We start from the raw sequence: 6,472 nt of genomic DNA, 5'->3' as shown, positions 1-6,472 counted from the left end.
GTTGTTATTTTGTTGTTCAGGCCACATCCCAGAGATATTCCATCAGATGCTTCCCACGAGACCCCAAAGTACAGCTAAGACTGAGAACTACTGGTCTAGAGAACATTTTCTTAGACTTTAATATACATTGGAATCTCCCAGTGATCTTGTTAAAATGGAAGGTCTAATCCAGTCGGTCTCAGGTGGGGGCTGAGATTCTGCGTTTCTAACAAGTTCGAATGATTCCTGTTGTTATGGGTTGAGTTGTGTCCACCGAAAAAGATACTTTGTGGTCCTAACCACTGGCACCTGTGACCTGGTTTGGAAATGTGACCTTTGAAGATGTTATCAGTTAGGTTAACATGAGGTCATACTAGGGTAGGGTGGGTCCCAATCCTATATGATGGGTGACCTTATAAAACAGAAGATACACTAAGACAAGGAAGATAGCTTAAGGACACCATGTGATGCTGCAGCTGCAATCCGAGGAATGCCTGGGACCAGCAGACATTAGGAGAGACAAGGGAGAGTTTGTGTTTCAGAGCCCTCGGAAGGAATCTACACAGCCGATACCCTGATTCAGACTTCCACTTCAGAACTGAGAGACAATAAATTTCTGCTCTTATAAGCCACCCAGTTTGTAGTATTTTGTTATGGCGGCCCTGGGAGGTTAACATACCCAAGCTGCTAGTCCATGAACCACACTGGAGTAGCAAGGGCAAGTGCTTGGAAAATTGACCACATGATTGATTGAAAATGGCCAACACCAGTCCATTTCAGCAGTTTGAATCCACCAGCGGCTCCTTGGAAACCCTACAGGACAGCTCTACTCTGTCCTGTAGGGCTGCTATGAGTTGGAATCGACTGGATGGTGGTGGGTTTGTTTTGTTGGAAGAAACTGAGTACTGATGCAATCTTCACAAGAATAATCTTAAGCTCTGCAATCCTATAAAGGAAGTCAGCTGGAATGTTCTCCTGTTGTTCTTCTCATTGTAAAAATATGCGTTATGGTTGGACCCCATCATTTTAAATATTCATGCAACGTCAGTTTAAACTGGGCTAAAGAAGAGTTTCCTTGCCAGTAAATAAAGCATAAAGTCCAAAGGAAGCAGTCTGAATACTGACTGAACCAGTGAAGTCTTACCTCTTGCCCACGAGTGGCTTTGGAAGTGGGTCTTTTCTCCATATCCTAGTTCTTGCTCTGTGGCATTCAGACTCAGCTGTTCCAGTGCACTATGAATGGAAGCCTTTTACCTTGGCATATGCATATGGTATTGAAAATTTAACAATTGGCCCTGTGCTCTGTTTGACAGCCCTGCATGAACCATCTACAAAGTAGCTTAGTGGCATTTATTTTTCCATATAAAAATCGGAGCTATTAAAACACAGCACAGCACAATTTACTCCAGCTTAATGATAACTGATTAACTACTTGGGTCCAATTTAGACTAACTCATTTCTACTAGAGATAGCCCATAAATCTTAAATTGAAGAGGAGGCAAATCCCCAGGGTCTTCTAGAGAATGGAATTTACATTTCCCTGAAAAAAACTCTTTGAAAAACATTTGCTATTTGGAAGGAGATATTTGGTCCTAACTACATAAGAAATAAACAATAAATGATTTTCACATGGCAACTGAATAAAGCTGAAATCAGCTGAATGATTAACTTAAATCTCTGAGCTTCTTGCCAAGAAAACAAGAAGATACTGAGGAATTTAATATTCCCCCCGCTCTCAAGGAATATACTGGACATCCATGTCAGAAAGTTAAGATTTTCTTTTCTCCCCAATAAATTGAGTTACTTGAAAAGGCCCTGTCTGTGAGTTTGAGAAAATCGCTAAATGAGTTTGACTTTTTCAAAGACCCATTTGGCATAGAGTGGGAGATGTGTCATGTCCTTTCTCAAAGAGATGCCTGTTCTTAACAAGAAATTATCTAGTCTATTTCCTGAGTTCATTCATCTTTATTTGCTTAAGAATATAATTGTTTTCCCTGCTCACTCAGAGTAAACCATTTGCAGTCCCGCCGAATAAATAAATGTGAGTGTGTGTCTTGTAGGAGCCGAGGCAGTACAGGGCTGGGAGAAAATCACAGGGAAAATGAGGCAAGGGGAGACTGAGGACCCAGAGCGAAGAGAGGGTAGTGGGAGGGAAGTGAAAAAAACAGCCACATGATACCCAAAACCCACTGCCATCGAGTCCATTCTGAATCCTAGCGACCCTATGGAACAGAGTAGAACTGCCCCGCAGAGTTTCCAAGGAGCGGTTGGTGGATTCGAACTGCCGACACTTTGATTAGGAGCCCTAGCAATTAACCACAACGCCATCAGGATTTCTAGCCACATGATATTTGGAGCCGTATCACAGTCACATCCATTTATTTGTGAAAGACCCCCACAGGGGGCCACTGTGTTATTAAACACTATTCCCCTCCCCAGTCCCACCAATTGCCCTTGTCAATGAAAACGAGAACTTAACAAAAATCAAATTCTGACTTTTGCTTTGCCTGCCCAAGGAAGGTATTACTAATAAAACAAAAAAAAAAAAAAAAAAAGACCTGTTGCCATCCAGTCGATTCCAACTCATAGTGAATCTGTAGGACAGAGTAGAGCTGCCCTGTAGGGTTTCAAAGGAGCGGTTGCTGGATTTGAACTGCCCACCATTTGGTTAGTAGCCATAGCTCTTAACCACTACGCTACCAGGGCTCCATGTCACTAATAGGCAGTAACAAAATCTGTTTTATAAGAATCTCCAACTGATAAGTTTCCCACTCTCAGCTTGGTTGTTGCTGTTACTGTTGCCATTGAGTTGATTCCATTTCATGTTGACCCGACATAACAGAGTGAAACTGCCCCACCGGGTTTCCTAGGCTGTAATCTTGACTTGGTAGTTTGTGATTAATTACCTGCTCAGAGCAAATTGGGTAATCTCATTAATATTAATTTGGCAACAGGAAAAAACGGAGAAATTCAAGAGTTTTGTCTCTATCTGCACTAGGGGACTAGGTTAGTATAGTTAAGAATTTTGATAGATTTGAGGGATAAAATCAAAGGTCATTGTCTTAGGCTGGGTTCTCTGGAGAAGCGAAAGCAGTCACTGTCCATATACATGCAGAAAGAGATTTATTTCAAGGAGATGGCTCATGTGGCTGTAGAGGCTGGAAAGTCTCAAGTGTGTGGGTCAAGCTGGAGGATTCTCCTGACTCACATAGCTGCAGATGCTGGTGAAGCTAAGATCAGCAGGTCAGACAGCAGGCCTCTGGCTCACAAGCTGTGAAGGTCAACGAATCCCAAGGTGGGCAGGTAAGATGCTAGTTTAAGTCCCCATAATCACATGCCAGATGAAGAGGAGCCAGCGGCAGGATCCAGAGTGAGCAAATGCCAGGGAGCCTTGCCAGAAAGTCTGTCTATATTGGATGCAGGCCACGTGCCCAAGGAAACTCTCTTTCAACTGTTGGCCACTCACAGCAGATCCCAACATGGAGGTGATCACATTATATCTGCTCTCATCATGGAGGTGATTACATCATCACACTACTGCCAAACTACGTCATAGAATCATGGCTCGGCCAAGATGATACACAACCTTAACCATCACAGTCAATATACATCCTTTTAATATTCTTATACAGAAAAACTTATGTCATTTGTGCCAGTGAAAGATAAATCACTGGAGTGTGAAATCCTTAACAATTTTAAATCCTCCAGTTTTTCTCCATGTGAAAAATGTCTCTTAAATTTATAAAATGATTTTAAAAAATTCTGGCTATACTTCTTCAGGAATTTTTTTTTCCCCATCTGAGACTTTAAAGCAAAAAAACAAGCCCATTGCCATGGAGTTAATCCTGACTCATGGCAACGCCATGTGTTATAGAGTAGAATTCATCCACAGGGTTTTGTATGCTGTAGTCTTCATAGAAGCGTATCTCCCGGCCTTTCTCCTGAGATGCTTCTGGGTGAGTTCCAATCACAAACCTTCAGGTTAAAAGTCAAGCACAGTAATTGTTTTTGCCAACTGGGGACTTCCTGAGCCCTTATGAATGGGTTATTAACTAGAAGAATAAAGAAGGAACATAGTGTGATATCTTCGTTATCTAGTGCTGCTATAACAGAAATACCACAGTGGATGGATTTATCAAACAGAAATTTATTGTCTCAGAGTTTGGTAGGCTAGAAGTCCAACCTCAGGGCACCAGTTCCAGGGGAAGGCTTTCTCTCTGTCAGCTCTGGATGAAGGTCTTTGTCTTCAATCTTCCCCTGATACAGCGGCTTCTCGGTGCAGGGACCTCGGGTCCAAAGGATGCTTGCTCTTCTCCTAGCTCTTGTTTTTTGGTGGTCTGGGGACCCTATGTCTCTCTACTCGCTTCTCTGTTTTATCTCTCAAAGGAGATTGGCTTAAGACACAGTCTAATCTTGTAGATCTCATCAACGTAACTGCCGCTGATCCATCTCGTTAACACCATAGTGACAGGATTTGCTGGAAAATCACGACAGATGACAAAACAGTGGACAGTCACCCGATACTGGGAATCATGGCCTAGCCAAACTGATACACTGTTTTCGGGGCATACAATTCAATGCATGACATGTGGCTTCATAAACCATATGATCATCCCCCAAATCAGAAATCATACACTCACACACCTCCACACCCTATATATATGAAAATCTACATAATATGTATATCCATGCGTACCATATTTTTATGTAAATAATGCATGCCTCTTGCTCTTGTTGTCCGTATGAGCCCTTCCCCTGTGATCTTTTTCATAAGCACGCTGTGCTAATTTTTTATAGCAACATATGGAAGAAGATCAACATGGCAGCATTTATGAGGGTGCCTTCAACGGGGAGGACACAGCTAGAAAACAAATGCAGAAGGTGCGTCATTTGTGGAAACAGTTGTATATCAAAATTTTACACTCCTTTATGTATTTTCTATATTTACATATGTAAATATGTTTATATCAATTGCAATAGTTAAAATTGAAAGGGTTTGTATAAGTTCTTCTAAGATAAAATGTAATGCACCTATCCAATGTGTACTTTTAAATATAAATTGGAATTAATACAAATTTTCCTAATAACATTTCAAAATTTTAGTTAAGTTCTGAGTTAGTGAGTGGATTAAAAGCTGTTTCAAAAGTACAACCACCATCTTGGTACTTTTCAGGTGAATTGTGAATTAGTGGAGACACTTTATAGCAAACACATTAAACATTACAAATTTATGTGAACAGGTAATAGACATATTAAGGTGTTTTATTGGATTTTTTTTAAATATAGGGAACAATACATCTGATAATATCAGACCAAAAAAAAAAAAAATTCTAAGCAGTTAAAAAACTTCTGAGAGCCTTCAGAACAGTTGGAAGCAAAAAGTTTTGTTAGAATCCCATCTTTCTATGAGCAGTCACCTTTATTCTTGCATCAAGTTTGCAAACTTGGCTTTTAAATGATTAGTTTAGGCTATCGGATGACAAGGAAGATGAGAAAATGCAGTCCGACCCAATCAGGCTCATTTTGGAAGTGGCGAAGCTCAGCTCCTGAACAGAGCCAAGTCAGATGCAAAGGAGTATGAGCAGAATGTTCCACTTTAGTCTGGAAGTTGGAGCTGCCCAGTTGGAGACAAGAATCAGGAAGACCCTGGGTCAAATCAGCTAAAGCTGTGCTGTCTAAACAAGGGAGAATGAACAATTGGACTGAATCCGCAGAAAGCAAAAGCAAAATAACACACAGCCAGGCGTGGGAGCGGGGAGATGGTCCAGCCCTACCATGTTTGTTGGTTTTTGAATGGCTCTAACAGTTCCATATGCATTTTCACTTCACTCCTATACTCTCATGAAGTAAGCTTATCTTCCATTTACCTGCTGTGATATGATTACCTTGTGTCTACCCAAACCACCAAACCTGTTGCTGTTGAGTTGATTCTGACTCACAGAGACCCTACAGAACAGAGTAGAACTTCCCTATACGGTTTCCAAGGAGCGGGTGGTGGATTTGAACTGCCAGCCTTTGGGTTAGCAGCCCCAGCTCCTAACCACTGCACCATCAGGGTTCTTCTTGTGACTAAGCACTTCCTAAATAACCAGTAACCATTTTCTGTCATGTTGATTCCGACTCACGGTGACCCCATGTGTGTCAGAGAGGAACTGTGCGCCATACGTTTTTGTGTTATTAAATACTGTTTTATTGTGCTTTTGGTGAGATTTACACAGCAGCTTAAGTTCCCACTCAACAATTTCTACAAGTTGTCCAGTAATGTTGGTTGCATGCCTCACAATGCATGAACACTGTCATTGTTTCCATTCTGGTTGTTCTGTTGCCATTAATCTAGTTTCCCTGCCCCCTTACTTTCTCATCTTTGTTTTAAAATAATTGTTGACGGTGTGGTCTCATATAGGTGATATTTTAAAGGAACACAGTACTTATGGGTGATATTCATTATTTTTGGAACCAATCAGTTATTTAGCTACAAGGTGACCTGGGGGAT

The sequence above is a fragment of the Elephas maximus genome, chromosome Y, assembly GCF_024166365.1.
Source record: "Elephas maximus indicus isolate mEleMax1 chromosome Y, mEleMax1 primary haplotype, whole genome shotgun sequence".
In the NCBI taxonomy this organism is placed as follows: domain Eukaryota; kingdom Metazoa; phylum Chordata; class Mammalia; order Proboscidea; family Elephantidae; genus Elephas; species Elephas maximus.
This window is presented reverse-complemented; position numbering follows the sequence as displayed.